Genomic DNA, 19,000 nt, shown 5'->3' with positions numbered 1-19,000 from the left:
GGGTTAATCACGTCCTCCTCAGCTGAGCAGTAACATTAGAAGTATTCAGATCCGTTTACTTAAGTAAAAGTTCAAATACCACACTGTAAAAAATACTCTGTTACAAGTAAAAAGACATGCATTGAAAAGGTTACTAAAGTGAAAGGATGGAACGATCCTCAGGGTGATGTACTGACTTATTAAAAGTAAAAGTACTCGATCCAAACAGTTCTGTGCAGTTATATGGTTGCTAGGTTACTTTATAATAAAACTCTGATTACATAAACTACATGTGTTTAGTGTCTTAATGTGTATGTAGCTGTCAGATGAATGTAGTGGAGTAACTAAAGTAAGTTGATTATGCTAATGCTAAAAACTAACAGTTGGTGTAGATCTACAGAAGTACAGCTGAACTGTCAGAACTGAGGCCTGTACTACGATGCAAGGTTTGGGGTGAGTGAGTTTAGCCTACGGAACTGGGGTCGATAGCACATTTGTTTGAATTATGTTTTAATATTTTTAATTTGCTTTTACGATTGCTTCCCACTGCCAGGGCACTAACTGAAATAGTAGACTAAAGCAAGGAGAGTTCCTGGAAAGGACAGGTGTATTCTGGACCGATCTGGGTCCTGACTGATGGAGAGGTGATATTAATAAGCGTTGTGATTTCTGTATTAACGGCGTCGGATATGTGTCGCCAGCGTTCCTGTTTAAGGAAGCAGCGACTGTAGTTTTTTTACCCTGTAAAACCATGTCTGTCTTCTTAATATTTATGTAGAATTATTGTTTGCTCTTCTTATGTAAGTTATGCAGCTCTGGTAGATTGTTGTCATTGGATGTGCTGTGCAAACCCCGCCTCTTTCCTGTGTCTCTGGATCGGGAAACCCCGGGCTGATTGAACTAGTTGTTAACAACCACGGTGACTCAGCTGAAGCAGGACCAAGGCCGTTAGGTTAGTGAAGCCGGAGAAGTGAAAGACATCCGGGGCAGGTTGATCTGGATTGGTAGTGCAGGCCTCAGATAACAAACAAGCCACAATAGCATGCACGATAACAAGCAACATAAAATAAGAAAACAGCAGATACCTCCGACACTGGGCAACTCACACCAAAGCAATCTAAACTGATGAATAGCACTACAGGTAAGAGGAAAAATGTTTTACTGTCCCTTTAAAGTTAGAATTTAAAATATGACGTATGTCATTCAGAGAATGTTCTGGGGTAGAACGTTGGAAATGATAATGCATTGCATCATTTTGTGTTACCCTTTCAACTCCACTTTAAGTTTCCAAAGTGGATCATTTAAAAAAAGAAATGAGATGGTGAGAAGATGTCTGAAGGTGTGGGAGCATGGTGAGAGTGAAACCTTAGACTCGGTCTTTCATATACGCCTTCGCTTTCTCACGGGGACAGTGGCCGGCTCCCAGGAGGCTCTCTGCTGATCGCTAAACACGTCACAGTCAGAAAAGGGCTCTTCTAGTTGGAAAGTGGGGGATGTTGATGGAAATGTGTTTTTCGTTAACTATGTCAGACTCGAAGAATGTGGATTTCTTTTCTGCCTCAAGCGCCGGCCCTGTTTTGAGGAGTTGTTGCATTGTTGTGTTTCCACTCTCAAAGGTGTGTTGCCCTCATTCAAATTAGCTAAATGTTTTACAGGGTAGCACTGACATTTAAGAAAGCCTTCAAGACCCACTAATAACAGGCCTAATAGAATTTGGTTCTTGTTGCTGTATCCACCACGTTGACAGCAGCTGGATGAGAATGCAGCTGGCTGCAGAGGGAGGGGTCGGGGAGGATGGCAGCAGGGGAAAACTAAAGACTTTCCAACAGGAAATCCGTGTTCCTCATGAGTGTTTTAATCCATATCATCTTTTTCCTAAACATAACTGTTGTGTTATGTTTCTTAACTTACCTTTTGGAACTGCATGACACTCACTTGTGGCCAAAATGACCGGCAGCTCACGGTGCTCTGTACCCAACTTATAGTTACCTATTCTCGGGTAACTGAACTAGCAACTACCGCTGACCAGGCGGAGCGCCATGCGGAGTGCCAAGCGGAGCGCCATGCGGAGCGCCAAGCGGAGCGCCATGCGGAGCGCCAAGCGGAGCGCCATGCGGAGCGCCATGCGGAGCGCCAAGCGGAGCGCCATGCGGAGCGCCAAGCGGAGCGCCATGCAGAGCGCCGTAGCTGGTGTCGCAGAGCTCTTTAGCGGCTCAGAACATCTACTAGCTGCCGCTGATACGACTGAGCTGTGATGGAGGTCTGTAGCCAGCAGCATGAAGCTCTGCAAGCAGCTAACAACTGCCGCTCCGCGTCATGGAGCTCTAAAGCCAATGTCACATGACCAGCCGGCGGTATCCTGGTTTCATGAGATAGTTTTAGCATGCATAATCCCATACTATCATAATGTTGTACAAGGCCATGTTAACCCGTTTATGAGAATGTGTTTACCCGTGTGGATCGACTCAGCTTCAGACATGGTTCCATTGAAGTGTAAGAAGAAAGGGTCTAACAGGTGTCAGATAACCCGGGTCTGCCCTAGGACATCGGTGTCCAAGACCTGACCCTGGATCAGCTGTAGTATATGTTGAAGATATATTTAAGGATTTAAAAAAGCATTTGTTAGATAAAGTCTCACTGAACTACAGGTATTAAAGGTAACATGACAAGGTGCTCTTTGGATGCTTTTATGTAGACCTTAGTGGTCCTCTAATACTGTATCTGAAGTCTCTTTATATAGACCTTAGTGGTCCTCTAATACTGTATCTGAAGTCTCTTTTATATAGACCTTAGTGGTCCCCTAATACTGTATCTGAAGTCTCTTTATATAGACCTTAGTGGTCCCCTAATACTGTATCTGAAGTCTCTTTTATATAGACCTTAGTGGTCCTCTAATACTGTATCTGAAGTCTCTTTTATATAGACCTTGGTGGTCCCCTAATACTGTATCTGAAGTATCTTTTATATAGACCTTGGTGGTCCCCTAATACTGTATCTGAAGTCTCTTTTATATAGACCTTGGTGGTCCCCTAATACTGTATCTGAAGGAGCGATGGGGGCAATGTGAAGGGTGGGTGTGTGGCCTTGGCCAACTGCTACTTTGCTTTTTGGAAATTATATCTCTATATACATTATAGCTCTCTCTCATGGGGGCGGGGCCACTTCTCTGGGCGGGCAAAGCGAGAAAGGGGAGGTGCTTATGACCTCATAAGGGGAAGAATCCAGATCGGCCCATCTGACCTTTCATTTTATCAAAGGCAGAGCAGGGTACCCAGGACTCGGTTTACACCTATCCCCATTTCTAGAAACTGGGGGTCATAGGCCGGCTGGGGGAACTCATATTCATGTTAAAAAACGTCCTAAAGTGACATTTTCATGCCATGGGACCTTTAAGAACTGGTTACCAATAATCAGTTCATCTTTGAATACTTATAATAAGGAAAAGGACAGCATGTGCTCCAAATTTCCTGTTTCCTGCTCTACCCCAGGCGTCTGGGTGACCCATGTGTTACTTCATCATGCTTTTTTGTCTTCCCTACATTCTGTGTTTTTGCGTCAAACGTGTCCATAATAAGCTTCAAGGACGTAATTACTTAAAAGGAATTAAATCTTAATTTGGAGATATGATGATGATGGCATGTGCTTGAATTTACTTGGAAGTAGATAACATGGTTTTCTGTGGAGACTGAAGTCATCTTATCATCAATGGCGTCTCTCAGTGAAAGATACAATCATCTCCCTGTTAGTAAGGCTGTTTTCATCTTGTTGCCTTCTCTGTCATTCTCTCCATCTACAGTAACAAAAAAACCTCTTAATTCCATGAAGTATTGTGTTCTAGGTCTCATATACTTTGTAACCATTTTTAACTTTACTACGTCCATCTACCTCTAAGGCTCTTTGAAATGTTTTTTCTATATTCTGTGGTGGTGGTGTTTTTTTCCGCGTGTCCTTTTTAGTATATTTGAACACTTTTATTTACTTGCGAGTGCTTTTGTTACTCTGCATTTTGTGATACTTTTATGTTGTGATATAGGTCTTAAATTTCATTTAGAACGGATTTAAAAAGGTCTTAAAAAGTCTTAAATTTGAACATTAACTAAATAAACAGTGGAATACATACAAAGTACTTTTCATGGCTTTATGTATGAATGATTCATAAGAACAGCCTCGCCCTGATGACATCGGAAGACGTCAGAAAATTTATAAAAATGTTTTTAATGTAAAAAAAAAAAAAAGATTCCATTGTGGAGTTGTGTCACAGATGTGCATTTTACATACGAGTAGACAGTACACAATCTCGTAGCTTTAACAGTCAGGATCATATCATCTGTGTCCTGAAGCATTTCTATCTGGGACATTCAACACATGCTGCAAGGCATCCATCATAGCTGCAGCATGTTTTTCTGAGAGGGGTCAGGGAGTACACGTTGAATGAGGCTCTATTGGGGACTTTGCATTTCTTTATTGTGTACTGTGGTTTGCCGCAGTACACAGTATCTTGCACACCTCATCGTGCAAGGATGTGGCTGAGAAGGGTACCTGTGGGACTGCAGACTGCTGCTCTCTCTAGACTAGATTAGTCTAGTTTTATGACTAGAGCCGTAAAACTATGTAAGCGATGAAACTAGGACTGGGCAATACGGAGAAAATCAAATAACCAAATACCTCAATGTCGATTTCATAGGGTTGATAGTTGGTGCTTTCACAAAATAAGCACACACTGAGATTTTTGATAAAAAAATCATCAGTTATGTTAATATAATATGAGACTATGTGGGTAAAGGCATCACTCTATGGTAATGAAGCCTTTAAAGCCAGGAAAAGACAACACTTGTGTCATATGCCTCATATTGATATCAATACAACATCAATATATCGCCCAGCCTTACATAAAACACACACCAACATGTAATGCAGTAAGGCTCTCAATTAAATTGTAAAATTCACAAGAATAAAGTCATAATTTAAGGAGAAGAAAGTCACAGTATTCCAAGATAGTAACCCACCGACCCGATAGTGTGCTGTGCATTGTGGGATTGCTCTGCTGATATGATAGTATGCCCTTCAACTGAGCCCTGTTGGGGACTCTGGGCTCTGGATGAGACTACATTTAGGGAAGCGGCTGACACAATGAAGCTGTTTTTGATCTGACGCACACATGGGCACATGACGACATTATTTAGCTGCACTCTCCGAAACTACAGTACAGTAACACGTCATCAGAGCAGATCTGAAATGCTACAGAAATAAAGAGGGACTCGTTAGACGTGAATATGATAACGTGATACAGATTGAAACTGGCCTTGTGTATAAAGAACGCTGCAGTATGTGGTCGTGATGCTGAAGCAAGGCCAGCTGTTAGCTCCCGCTCCAGCGGTGGACTGGAACAAGAACATTTACCCAGGAACTGTACTGAAATACAAATATTGAGGTACTTACTTTAATAACACGTTTCTACTTTCTTCTTCCTTACCATATTGTGAGAAAAATTTTACTCTACTCCACTACAATAATCTGACATCTTTAGAAACTATTATTTTAGAAAATTAGATTTTTTTTTGCACACTAAACACATGTAGTGTATAATCCGATGTTTATTATAAAGTAACTTAGCAACAATATGACGGCCTACATTGTAAATTGTACAATGGGAGGATTGTTCTGCATTGAGTACTTTTAGATTTCTTGATGATACGTTTACATAACTTCACATAAAACAATTTCCATGCAGAACATACACACACACACACACACACACTCCATTACACACTTACAGGATAACCAGCAGGCTGCAGATTAAATTGCTCAGCATCATAGCTCAGCACTTTGTCATCAAGCACCAATGCGGGTACTTTCAGGACTCATTTAGCCTCCCGGTTTGATCTAGGAAAGTCAAGGGGAAAAAAATCAATATGTACAAGCAGAGAAAACGTGAGACACACCACAGCTCCATGCTTGGAGGGTTTTCAAAGACCGAAAGGAAACCCTGGAAACCCTTTCTGTAAGTTTGACAGATTCTTGAAAACAGAAGAAATGAACGTTTTGGTTTGTAGCATCACGCCAGCCCCTGATACATAAAGGGATTATTAAGAAACTCGTGAAGGATCAGGGCAAAGTGGTATCAACCAGAATGTTTCCAACATCAGATCATCTGTAGAGAAGTTGGCATCGAGCCTTTTCTTGTAATTTAGAGAAATATCACAATATTACAGCGCGGATTAAAGCAGGGAAGTTATCCAGCAGACCAGCCAAAGCCACACAGAGCTCACCTAGTCTTTCTGTGTAGAAACTGTAAAAGTAGAGAAGGCCAAAGCTGAAAGGGCGGACTGGGACGACCCCGCTCCATGCCACTGCAGCTAATTTTACGCCTGCGGTGGAAGTCCATTATTGTCACCTTTGTTTATTCAGGACACTGATGTGCAGAAATGGCAATTAGAGAGCCACAAAAAGCACTGAGCCGTGTGATTTTTTTCCCCCCATTCCAAAATAAATTGCCATCTGTGGACCTATCGGATGGAATGGGGTTGTCCTGAAATGCCTCCCTGTGAGCACGTCTACTGAGTGGGACTGCTGGATGTTTTAACCTTGAACTGAGGTTTTTAGCTGCATTCTGGGATGGGAGTAAAACCTGGTCTTGTTTATTGGCCTTTCTTTAAACCAAGTAGTTTTAGTCATCATCAGAAAACTCAGATTGGACAGATAGTCTAGCTAGCTGTCTGGATTTACCCTGCAGAGATCTGTGGACCAGGTAACCATAGTCCTCAGATTGAACAGATAGTCTAGCTAGCTGTCTGGATTTACCCTGCAGAGATCTGAGGAACAGGTAACCATAGTCCTCAGATTGGACAGATAGTCTAGCTAGCTGTCTGGATTTACCCTGCAGAGATCTGAGGACCAGGTAACCATAGTCCTCAGATTGGACAGATAGTCTAGCTAGCTGTCTGGATTTACCCTGCAGAGATCTGAGGACCAGGTTACCATAGTCCTCAGAAATCGACCAGAGGTTATAACGCCAACACAGAGACAGAGGACAGGGACGGACATCAGGACAAAAAGAAGGGAAATCCAGCAGAATTTCCAGTGACACCAGAACTTTCCTACATGAAAGGTTGTGGCAATAAATCTCTCGTAAATAATCTTGAAATAATCCAAACTGGTGGCCGTAACAGAAACCTTCAAATTGGAAGTTTCATCTTTTAAAAAGAGAGGGTTAGGGTATGTTGTGCATAAGAGCATTTGATAGAAGTTATGTTAGTCTCTGGGCTTGACAAATGTAGGAATTGAACCAACAAGCCAACAATCAGGAGCCACCTGTCCTCCAGGCTGCTTGCCCTGTCAGTCGACTGAGCCACTGTCTGTGATATAGAGACGAGCGTATTGATAAAACTGTCCAATGAAGAGTTCACTCTGCTCCCTGTCTGCTCTGTCTTGTTACTCAGCGTCCTACTGCGACCTGCAATCATTTCCCCTTATCGGTCTATGCATCACAACCCACTCATTGTCTGTTTTCTCCTTCCATCTATCCTGTGTCCTCATTAGAGCTTTAGAAACCTGTTGCATGGGTGAACCAGCTCGCGGGCCTTCCCCAGCTGTGGTCTGGATGTTAAATGCTCTCTAGGGTGAAAAGCAGCGAAGCAGAGAGGTTCTCGCGATGCTTTTCCAGCCAGCTGTTCTCCCACTGGAAAGGAAAGCTGCAATTCTTTTTACATTTTTGGAGTTTGTTTACGGTGAGATTTTGAAAACGCGGGGGGGCTGAGTACAACATGGAAGTGTATGATGTTTTTAATACAGATATAATAATCACAATGAACAGGCTACAGTATATGAATGAGTTCAAAAAGAATGTGTGTGTGTGTGACTACAGGTGAACACACACTGCCATGGATGTAACATGCTTAACATAACCTGTTGGCATGCTTTTAATGTGTTTGCTCCTTTATTGGCACACTGAATGTGGCACTGGGAAAACGAGAAGAAACAATCACCTCAGACTTCTCATTTCTAAAAAATGGTTTTCCATGTTTGACCACTAGATGTCACCCTTAACCAAGGCCATAGCATCTGGGCATCTGTGTCCAACTCAAATCATAAATGGTTGTTGTCGATTTGTTGCAAAAGACTGTAATTTAATTAAATAAGTATGAATAAGATATTAGAAATAGGTATAGATTTACAAAAGTTGATCTCCACTCATTCCTAAAAAGTAACTTTTAGTCTGAGTAAATTTTAAATGAGCTACCTTTCCTTACAGGTAATTTTTTCTGAATATCGTTGTACTCTTTTATCTTCTGGTTTCATCAAGCTGAAGACGCTGATTACATCCAGTTATTGGCTTTTTTGGTCTTTCAGCCCATAATTTTAGACGCAGGGTTGGACAAACTTATGTTTCACTCATTTTAGATTGAAGTGGTGTTATTGGAAGCTGTTATTTGAGCAATGATTGACGGGGTTTTGGCTCTGTCTCCTGCTAGGTAGGTACCCAGATGTCTGAGGAGGCTCTGAGGATGTCGCCTTGGCCTTGAACCCCAACAGTATGTCAGGTAAGATGTCGGCCTGGTGACCCCCAACACACACTCACAGCCTCAAACCTCCAGGTGTGTTCCAAATCCAATGGAAGCCCAGTTTAGACCAAAGATTCGCAACAAGACCAAACCTCTTTAGAACGTTCCAGAGAAACGCTTCAGCGGTCTGAACCGGCCCGCCTCAGCTCGACTCAGACCAGCTGATGGTGTCTCTGAATCAGCTGGTGGAGTCTCCAGAGGCTGGTTTTAGGACATAAGAGACGTCTCCTGTTTGTACACCCAATAGAGAAGTCAGCTATAGAAATAAAAATATCCATAATCGTTTTTAATTTTCATGTTACAAACAGCTGGTGTAAATAGCAACAACTGCCCGAAAGCACGGTAACGTCAAAGGGAGGAGAGAGGTAGAGAGTGACTGAAGAGAGGGAGGAGCGCCCAGCGGCGTTAGAACAAATCAGTGACTCAGAGAAATAAATAACAGAAATAGTAATGATAAGTTATGATATTAATAAGTGTAACTGTAGCATTTCACTATCACTAACCTTATCCACATTCATATTTAGATGCAACAATGCTACAAAAATGAATCTACATCTCAATTCTTTATTTCCTTACTGTAGGTTATCTGTCCATCATCGTATAAAGCCCGCCCTGAAAATCTGATTGGAGCATAGTTTCTCCCCAGCGGCTCAAGTCCAGACCCGACGTCACATGTTGTGGGCGGGGCTAAGTCCGGGTATCCAGGCTAATGTGAACTGGTCTCAGTACGCTGCAGACCGAAGCATTTCATCTCGTCTCGTCTCTGATCTCTGGTCTGAACTGGGCTTTATTGTGTACTGATGCATATAATATCTATATCTATCTATAGCTTTTTGCGTGCATTTACATTTAGTTTTCTATTGAATGTCAATGTGTAGACACTGTCCCTTTTTTTGAAAAATAAAGAAAGAAACCAATTGTTAAAGATCATCATGTAGAAAAGTAGACCCATAACGGCGGTTTGCGTGGCCCGTAGTGAGCCAGCTGTTCATGCTGCTGTCTACAGCCCAGACAGGAAGTCCCATACATCAACACGGCTTACCCATCACAGACATCCCAGTGTGACCTCGCTGACCCGCTACACACGCTATCCGCCTACGCATAGTAAACAGACACGTATGAGGAAGTGAACCTGACGCCCTCACTCACTGTAACACCACCCCCCCACCAACAACAACATGCTGTGATGTTCCTGCTTCAGTCACATGATCCTGCTGTTTTGTTGTAGAGGGGCCGCCTCTCTCACCTGTTTGACTCACTCAAGTAGTTCCAAGTGAATAGTTCTGAAGTAGTTAAACGTCTTGTTAAAAGTGCCTCTCCCATCTATTTTAGAGCCAGCAGAAAATTGCTCCCCCCGCTGGAAAGATGAGGCCATTCAAAATGGTAATATTAATCTTCCCTTTAAGCACTGCTTTTCCTCTCTGTCAGTCTGTGTGAGCTTTGGTTGCAAAAACAAAAAGCTGCTTCAGATCCTGCTTTAAATGTTAAATGAATGACTCTGGGAATTCTCTTCAGATCTGATAATTTGGGTAAGTACTCAAAACATGTTTGCTTTTCTTTGTGATTTTTTTGGGGCTTTCATTTTCCATAAAACAGATTTAGCTGACGCTTTTATCCTAAGCGTCCTACAATAGGTAACTATATATATCAGAGGTTGACAACTCTGGAGCAACTAGGGGTTAAGTGCCTTGCTCAGGGACACGTTGGTTGATGTATCGCCGTGGGAATCGAACCCAGGTCTCCCACACCAAAGACATGGGTCACATCCACGGTGATGGTTTCGTGTGGCTGTTTGCAGAGGAGCTGCACACAGAGACAAGGCGTGGCTCTCATTTGGAATGCATTCCTTATTTATCGTTATATTAACACCTGCAAATAAATGCAAAATAATAGTGAATTATATCTAATGCTATTTTTAAAGCGTGTTCCAAAATCAATTTTAATTTGAAATATGAAAGTTGTATGCCTGAGCAAGTAGAATTAAGGACTTTTATTACTTTTACTTTTAGCAATAATCCGCGGGATCTTTGGTCATATTTTAATTTACAGGTGTGTGAATTTGTAATTCCTGGAAGTGAGTAGGTCTATCTACACATCTGGCGGAAGTAACAAATTAGACGAACTCTCGTTAGCGTAACAAAGTATTTTTTTGTACTGTAGTGGTTTTTTACTTTGACAAATTTCACGCCGTTACTGGTTATAAAACAACAACATAAAGAACAGTCCTGACAAATTGTGTGAGAAAGGAACAAAAGGAAAGAGAGAAATCTGCTGTAGCAGATTAGAAGTAAGTAAGTAAGGTTTATTTGTATAGCACCTTTCACAGATTAAAAATCACAAAGTGCTTCACAGTAAAATGTAATACAATACCAACAAAGTACAATACATTGCATAAGACACTTTAAAAACAAGCCACACGTCTAACTAAAAGCCTGTTTGAACAGCAGCGACTTCAGCTGCTTTTTAAAAGAATCAACAGAATTCACACAACGTAGAAATGTAGGCAATGCATTCCACAGCCTAGGTGCCACTGCTTGGAACGAACGATCCCCTCTGGATTTAAAATGAGTGTGGGGAACAACTAACAGTCTCTGACCTGATGACCTCAGACTACGGGTCGGAGTATGAAGCTGGATCAACTCAGAGATGTAGTAAGGAACTTGACCGTGCAGGGCTCTAAAAGTAAGAACCAGGATTTTAAATTGAATTCTGTGCTGGACAGGTAACCAGTGAAGTGCTAAAACAGGTGTGATATGTGCTCTTTTGTTAATGTGAGTTAAAAGCCTTGCAGCAGAGTTCTGAACAGCCTGGAGACGGTAAAGCTCCTTCTTGCTCAATCAGGTAAAAAGACTGTTACAGTCATCTAAGCGAGAGGAAGTAAAAGCATGAATGATCATCTCCAACTCACCATTTCACACCAGTGCTCTTAATTTGGATATATTGCTTAGTTGGAAGAAAGTACAGACAGCTGGTGGTGTGGAAGTGTTTGCGTTCACTGGCAGAGTGGGCGGAGCTTCTCCGCTCGTTGGTTTGATTCCCAGACCGGCCACGCGTGCAAAAAGCCTTGCATTGCTGTTTCACGTCTAGGGAACGGTCTGTGAGACCGAGTGGAGGCAACTCCAGCCTGCTGTTTTTTATCACCTCAGTATCTCTAGTACAGGCCCGAAAAATCTGTGTGTGTGTGTGTGTGTGTGTGTGTGTGTGTGTGTGTGTGTGTGTGTGTGTGTGTGTGTGTGTGTGTGTGTGTGTGTGTGTGTGTGTGTGTGTGTGTGTGTGTGTGTGTGTGTGTGTGTGTGTGTGTGTGTGTGTGTGTGTGTGTGTGTGTGTGTGTGTGTGTGTGAATCCCCTTTTTTTGCTTGCGGATGGAGCAGCTGGTGTTGATGTCTCGATGACGTCATGTGTCTCTCAGCTGTTCAGCTAAAGCAGACTGCTGTCACAAATTCAGACTGAGCTGTGTAATCCAACGTTTCCAGTCGGTGTTGTCCTCGTCGGTCACGTGTCCTGAATGTAGAGTTTCACACGCTTTCAGTTCATTTCATATGTATAGCCCAATATTTCCTTAAGTGGTCTTAGAGACCTGTAACAGCCTCTGTCCTTAGCCCATCAGAAACAGAGGGCTCCTGTCAGCTGTGTTATGGCGTGACGCTGGAGTTAAGTGTGTCTCATCCGTCCCAGCAGTGGCTTGTCTCCTGACTTCTTTATAAGGTCAGCGAGGGGGACGACAGCAGCTCAGAAGAACAGTTTGTGACGGCATCCGCTGTTTGTTTACAAGATTTACAGAACAAAAATGACTAAACAAAACCCAATATTTTGATAGAAAATGTAACAAATAGTAAAAATGAATAAGGAGCTTGCTGCACAGTAAAACAATCTGTCCTGGAATAATTTAAGACTTTTGGGAATTTCTTTAAAAAAGAAAAAGAAAAGTAAAACAGCGAGCAGCATGTTTCATGTGTATATCGCCTGGCTTGTCTATTAAAATAGATCACAGGTATGGGCTAAAATTATTGTTTCACAAAGATGTGAAAAATATCTGTAACATACTATAATATAAACTTGTATGTTGTAACGTATGCTGATAGTTAGTAGTAACGAGCCACCACCTCATAGGCTCGGTCACCTTTGGTTTTTATCTGAGCGTAAGGGACGACCCAGGTCAGAAGACTAGAGTGACCAACTGGTGATGTATAGATGGACCCCCCCCCCCCCCCCCCCCCCCCCCCCCCCCCCCCCCCCCCCCCCCCCCCCCCCCCCCCCCCCCCCCCCCCCACACTTTCCGGACTTAATCTGCCCTAGAAGGAAAGGCAATTAAAGCCCAAAAATGATTTGGGCGCTGTAAGATGATGTGGTTGGAAGAGCGACAACAGTAGCTAGTCATATGAAAGACTTAAAATCTGCGATGGTTAGGGGGTGGATGCCAAGAGTCCCGACCCAGAGGGTCTCAGTATGACGCCAAAGGGCAAGACGCGAGTCCCAAGAGCTTCAAATAGTCCCACCAAGAGTCCCGTCCCAGAGGGTCTCATTATGACGCCAAAGGGCAAGACGCAAGTCCCAAGAGCTTCAAATAGTCCCACCAGGAGCCCCGACCCAGAGGGTCTCGGTAGGACGCTAAAGGAGACGTTTGGTGTCAATAACCAACGCCTAAGGCACCTGGCCAAGCGTTGGGAGTGTGTGTGGGTTGCTGAGGCAGGTGAATGTAATACCACCTTAGTCACACAATTAGACTAATGGCAAAGACGGCTCATGAACACGGCGAATGTGAATGTAATCCATCACTTCTGGAGCTTTTTATGAGAAGCATTTCAAATAAATGAAGGCACAAAAAACAAAACAAGAGCAATATTTAAAAATATATTCCTTCACTTCATTCCAAAGTGCTGGGATAATCCTCTCAAACTTAAACCTCCGGCGATGGGAAAGCCTTCTGTTGCTTCCCCGGGCTTAACGGAGAAAAGGTCCAACTACTAATGTGTCCTCCGCAGGTAACGGCGGGCAGCCGGGGACATCTGGCGCAGGGCGGCGGGTCAACCGAGGGCCGAGGGTAAAACAGGTTCCTCACATCCAGAAAGTGTCCATGACCCGCTTTGAACCCCCTAGGCCTAAAGTAATCAATCTTAGAGGGTATATATCTGGGCCACAGCCCGCTGCAGGGCCACTGTGCTGAACCGCCGTCCACAGAGAAACAGTGTCCCTGTTTGCAAGGCAACAGGGACCTTTACTATTAATAATATTATTCTTGTTATTCTTGTTATTAAGGAACAGCCTTTCAGTGGGTTAGGGACAGGGTTTATTTCAGTACCTGGAGTCAGCTGCTGGAGACAAGCCACTATTATCCCATGGAGAATTTCTACTCCCTCAGCAGAACTAAACACAGGAAGTGTGGATTATTCCCGTGGACATATTCCAACATTGTTAGAGCAAGCTTTAAAGGGGGAAAGATGCAGGTGATAAAAAAGACCAGAAGGGTAAGTGGAGAACTATTTCACTTGTTTCAAATGTAGATTGGGCTACTATGAAAAGACTAAAATGTTGTCGTATATATTCATCTTCGGGCTTTTGTCTTTACCGTCATATGAATGAAAAGTAGAAGAAGTTATTTTTAATCAAGCGCCACTTAAGCTGTTTAACGTGCAGATGTGTCATCAAGTTGCTTTTATTAGCGTTATATCAAAGAAAAAAATGAAAGTGTGAAAATCCATCCTTCAGATTATTGCAAAAGGTCAATTTCTATTTTTGTACTTCCTTTTTCAATACATGATTGCACAAAGAGGTCCTCTTATAGGTACTGCGTACATATGTGTAATTATATTTGCATGTATTATAGACATTTTTGCCGGAATGCATCTGTCACATTTTTAGGAAAAATCACATTAACGTAATATTAGAAGAAGAATGTGCAATTCAAACATTTTTCTCTACAAAACTGTAGATGTTTAACTAAAAACACAAGAAAAAGAAATTCTACACTCATAATACAAATAAGTACTAAAAGTCATAGTATAGCACTGTATATGTTGAAAAAGTCATGTATCAAAAAATAGTATAAGAATAGTAAGCAATGTCAAAAGAAAACATAAAATGTCATAGTATAGTCTGTTGAAATAAGGCAAAGAGTCTTTGGATGGTGTGTCGTAAAAAATGTTGAAATAAAATCAAAGAAAGTTGCGGAGCGATATGAAGGCTGGCGGGCGTGGGCCTTGGACGGGATGGACCGGCGCTTACCGCCGTCCGATGAACGCCGTCCGATGAACGCTCACTGGAACAGAACGCCGAGAGTCCAAACTCCAAACCAGATTAGTCCATGGTCAGGACATCACCTCATCCAGAAGTTAAACTGGTATCAGGCAGATTTAGGGCCAGCTGCTGCTGCGCGTGCTGATCCCAGTCACACACACACACACACACACACACACACACTCACACTTCCCACTTGTAATCCCATGATAAGCTTTTCTGACTGCTCTTTCAGACAGATTACACAAAGGAAACATTGATCATTGGTTTTGGCGTGGTCGTCCTGCCTGCAAAATCCCGTATTTTTGTAGACATAGGTGTAGATCTCGGGGGGGGGGGGGGAGAAAAGAATCCTTGGTAAAACGGACAATGTCAGACTTTTCTGTTGATCCAAGAACGGAAAACTTCTGTTCTACAGCGAATCCTCTGGCCCTTCAAACAGACGCTTCTGTTAATCCAAAAATCTAAAGACGAGAGAAAACACCTGTGAAAAGTCATTTAAGAAAATTCTTTAATATTAACACAGTATGTCAGCTCTTTAATACTTTTCAACAGTGTAGGTCTGCACAATATGATGACAATATCTATTTGTGGTTATTTTGACTGATACTGCGATTGCTGTTAATTACTATATTGGAGGGAATGTATTGGAGGATTTTACAAATGTAAAAATGTAAATGATTATAGTGTGATTTTTGCCAGGATTTGTACCAAACAGGTCCGTCTCTGCAGCACCACCATACTAAATTCAGAGTGTTTCCATTTGTACATTGCACTAGTAAATAGTGATACATTTTGCAGCCCTAACCATGACCTGATGATCTTAGTTTCTGCTTTGGGATAAATTAATAATAAAACATATACACAACATTTAAAATCTGTATTTCCTGCACGGCTGTGTTTTAGTTTCTGTGTCACGAGTGCTGATAATCTTATAACAGAGGGGGGAATCCTGAGACTAAGAGCCTGACAAAGTGATTATGTGTCCAGATATAATATGACACTTTAAAGCGAGGTGAACATGCCATCGGTGTCAGGTTGAAGTGTGGAGCATTGGCCTTTTGATCTCATTAGCTACATCCGAGAGGATGTAGCGACAGCGGTGCGTTTGTGGAGGCTGCGGAGAAAAGGCTGTCATGGACCTGACTGCTCAGTTATAGCTTAAACTGACTAAAGTCATACATCTTCTCCTATGTAAATATGAATGAATATGAATCTGGTTCCACTGCCGACAGCTACTTCCTATCCGTTTCTTGCAAATCAGAGCGAAAGCAGAGAGGGCAGAACAGCCATGGTGTGTTCTTCTTTATCAATGAGATTCAGGTGCAGGACCTGAGCCAAATGAATATAAAATCAATGTATCCAAACTGCTGTCTACGAAATAAATCTGTTAAAGAACAGAAAAGGTTCTGGCAGCTCATTACCCAGACTTTGTCCTGCACCCGTCAGTGAAAAGAAAGACAATTATGTGTGCAGCCAGAGGTGCAGATTCTCTCCTAGGGCGGCCTAGGGCGGCCTAGCCATGCCCAGACCTGAATCCCATTGAACATCTCTGGAGGGATCTGAAAGTGGCCGTGCACCAACGCCCCCCCCCCCCCCCCCCCCCCCCCCCCCCCCCCCCCCCCCCCCCCCCCCCCCCCCCCCCCCCCCCCCATCCAACCGAATGGAGCTCCAGAGGTTCTGTGAAGAGGAATGGATCCAACTGGCCAAATATAATTTATATTCCAAAAGACTTCAAGCCAAATGGCTGCCAAAAGGCTGTGAATACTTATGTACATATTATAGTTTTATTCTTTATTTTTTTCGAACATTTTAAAAGAAAACCTTTGATGTTGTCATTTTGGGTTATTGAGTGTAGAATTTAGAGAGAAAAAAATATATATAATCTATATGGAATAAGGCTATTACATAACAAAACGTGGAATACTTTCTGAGAGATTTGAGGAATTTCAAAAAGCGAACATCAGCGTTTCAGTTATAGTATCAAATTATCTCTTTACATAAGCTGAGTTTGTTCTGAACACTTTGATATGAAACACACAGGGATCTATTATATGAACATCCCTTAAAAAGGTCCACTTAAGAAGACTTCAGAGGGTTAAAGAACACAAGAAGTGAAAAATAAAGACACATTTCTGTAGAGTTAAACTTTGGAGCATCTGGTTTCAGCATGGTCTTTGTATAATAGTGTTCTGAGGAACACTGATCACACGTGTCTCTTCATAATCCTGCCAACCAACAGTATTGATCGCATCTTTTGTGGCAAAGTGTGCAGACTGGCTGCAGGTCGGTGTGCTTCAGAGTTCAGATAAGGACAAGCAGCAGGGACTTTAAAGATATAACTGCAGGCATCTTTTAGACTCAGACTCCGCCATGTGTTCACGTTCCGCGGTCATGTTTGTGTCCCACCTCCATGACCTGGCAACATGGCCTGTGTTCTGGTGTCTGGTCATCCTAAGACGACCGGGCGCCGGCCGGATCAAATCTGACCCAAAATGTCCCTAAAAGAAGCTTTCCAGTCATTTAGATACAACTTCACAATGAGCCACTAATACTTTAATGACTATTGACTGATTAAACTCAGAAAACCCAATCTACATGTTTTGACAGACTTGTCTGTTGGTTTAACGTCGGGCTTATTGATCACAGGAGAGCTGTGCTGGGAAATATATAAACGTATAATAGTTTTAGAACAAAATTCCATCTAGGTATTATTATGTATTTCTATGTTGCTCTGTAATCAGATTGGACCTTTCTCCGTGCTACTGATATAAAGGTCTCCCATTCCCATGCAACGGGTTCACCCTCTAATTACTGGGCTTTAGAGACTTTTGGGACCTAAAATGGGATCACATGCATATTCATACAGGGGAGACAGTTCAGGCAAAAGTATCAATTTTGAGTTTTAGGGCTGTTTTACTTCCTAAACATGTATTCTTTCAAACTATTGGGTTGGGGGGGGATCAAAAATACACATTTTGGTCTTTATTTCACTTCTCTTTGTCTATTTGTGCCTGTAGATTTCTCCTAAATTCCCCACAGCTTTTAATTAGATAATGCGTCGTTTGCATATTTAAACATACCAAAAATCATAAAACTCTTAATACAAAAAAAAAAATGTCTTTATGTGAGTAATCCGCAGGGGAAGTACCGTTTCCTCAGAACATCCCAGAGCATCTCAGGCTGTTAATGATCATTCATAGCCTCATTAATATAACTTTATTATAATCAATTGAACAACACTATATTTCAACCATTCTGAGTAAACTGTTGAATGAGCTGAATGATTGAATCATGTTGGTATTTTTCATTAAAGGTCATAGACAAAAATAAGATTTTTTTTTTCATTCATTTTTTTTCACATTCATTAAATGTTCAAGTAATTTTTTGAAAAAAACGTGAGAAAAAAATCACTTGTTCCAACGCATTAGACGTGAATGTATTCTGGTTTTTCTTCTACACTGAATATATTTCGGTTTTGGACTTTTTTTGTTATTTTAGAGACCAAAATACTTGTTTAAAATTTCCATGTAAGTACTTGTACAAATGAAAAAGGGAAAGCAACCATATGTATAAATAAAATGATAATAATCACAATGAACCGGCTAGATGAATGAGTTCAACCGTCTGGACAACAATCACCTTTTTTCATTATGTAAGGTGCATGTGTTTTAATATTAGCATTTCTATAAAGGATATATAGAACAACCTGACGCTGTATGACAAACCGTTGATGGTTGAAAGTTTTATTGTCATATGCATATGCTTATTATTGTTTCATAAGGAAACATGTTTCCCTTGTCCAATGAAATTCTTCCTTCACTGTCCTCACAACAACAAACTTTGTCAAATCTACAATATACGTATACTGTGCTATAAATATACAAATATACATTTTAAACGGCAGCATGGGAGAAATACAGCAACAATAATAATAATAATAATAAACTGACTATAGCTTAAACTACATTTTTAGTCAAATAACTTTAGCGGTCGAGTATACGAGGAACAGTAAATCAGCTGGTAAGGAGTGTGATGGCAGTGAATGCATCCCCCCCCCCCCCCCCCCCCCCCCCCCAGCCAGAAGGCTTATCCATTCTTATATTGACCACAAAGCATAATCAATATGGCCGCCGTGGAGGATAACGAGCGTATTATCTGAAACAGAGCAGGCTATGTGGCGCTCAGTATGGAGAAACAATATTGATTTTTCTAATAAAACAATT

The sequence above is a fragment of the Etheostoma cragini genome, chromosome 14 (assembly GCF_013103735.1).
Source record: "Etheostoma cragini isolate CJK2018 chromosome 14, CSU_Ecrag_1.0, whole genome shotgun sequence".
Lineage (NCBI taxonomy): Eukaryota > Metazoa > Chordata > Actinopteri > Perciformes > Percidae > Etheostoma > Etheostoma cragini.
The sequence above is the reverse complement of the archived record's forward strand: the minus strand, read 5'-3'. Positions refer to the sequence as shown.